This window comes from Corvus brachyrhynchos, unplaced genomic scaffold, assembly GCF_000691975.1.
Source record: "Corvus brachyrhynchos isolate BGI_N302 unplaced genomic scaffold, ASM69197v1 scaffold219, whole genome shotgun sequence".
Classification (NCBI taxonomy): Eukaryota; Metazoa; Chordata; class Aves; order Passeriformes; family Corvidae; genus Corvus; species Corvus brachyrhynchos.
Genome location: NW_008240034.1, coordinates 1,836,968 through 1,838,117, shown reverse-complemented (window position 1 = coordinate 1,838,117; position 1,150 = coordinate 1,836,968).

Genomic DNA, 1,150 nt, shown 5'->3' with positions numbered 1-1,150 from the left:
AGCACAGGCCCCCCCGCCGGCGTGTGCCACAGGGATGGCGGCCGCGCGGCCTCGGCCGCGGGACTCTGGCCATCCTTTGCTTTAATAGGATCATAAAAATGCTCCTGAATAGCTTCACTGACCACCATGGATCCACGCAAGGGTTCAGTCACTAATGCATGTTCTGTTTGATCCTTCGTCTCCAACAAGATCTCGTGCCAAAAACACTCGTGATAAGCTCCAGGATTTTCAGGAGGATTAATATCAGAAAGTAAGTCTCGAGAAATATAGAAGAAATTTTTGAAAAGCCAGTTAAAAAAAAGTTCTAGATCTCCCAGTTCCAGTACATTTTTGTTTTGTTGTTCAAGGATTCCTTTAACTTCTAGATACATTCTTTTCTGTGGCTCAGAGAGCCCCATTTCCCACAATTCCTCCATAGCCCAGATATGGAATAGCAAAGCAAAAACAAGAAGAGGAATCGAAAGTTTCCAGGGTTTACTCACACAAATCAGTCGCTTAGGGATCGGGGATCGTTCTGCCCGCATTCTCCACCATTTGCTACAGCGGGGACTGCACCACACCACGCATTTATCAAACCAGGAGTCCCGTGGAAAAGAAATATATATGGACAGATTCTTGCTAGATGTTTAGAGATGTTTATTTCTCCAGCCGCATGGCCGGGATCTGCCCAGGAACTGTCACAGTCACGGGACCCGAGGGCCCTTTGCCCACACCGGGGAACCCAAAGCAACCAACGGGGAACGAGGCTGAGCAGGGAAACCCCGTGTCTGTCCCCTCAGGGCCCCTCTGCCAGGGCTACACGGCGGGGGAGGGACCCCAACAACCACTGTCACCGGAGTGGGTGGGGCTTCAAAGGGTGGGGTCCATTGTCACTGGAGTGGGTGGGGTCCATTGTCCCCGAGGTGGGTGGGGCTTATCAGGGTGTGGCCATTGTCCCCAGAGTGGGTGGGGCTTAAAAGGGTGTGGTCATTGTCACCAGAGTGGGTGGGGCTTATCAGGGTGTGACCAGTGTCACCGGAGTGGGCGGGGCTTATCAGGGTGGGGTCCTTTGTCGCCAGAGTGGGTGGGGCTTAAAAGGGTGGGGTCATTGTCACCGGAGTGGGCGTGGCTTCAAAGGGGGGGGCCCTTGTCCCCCGAGAGGGTGGGGGGC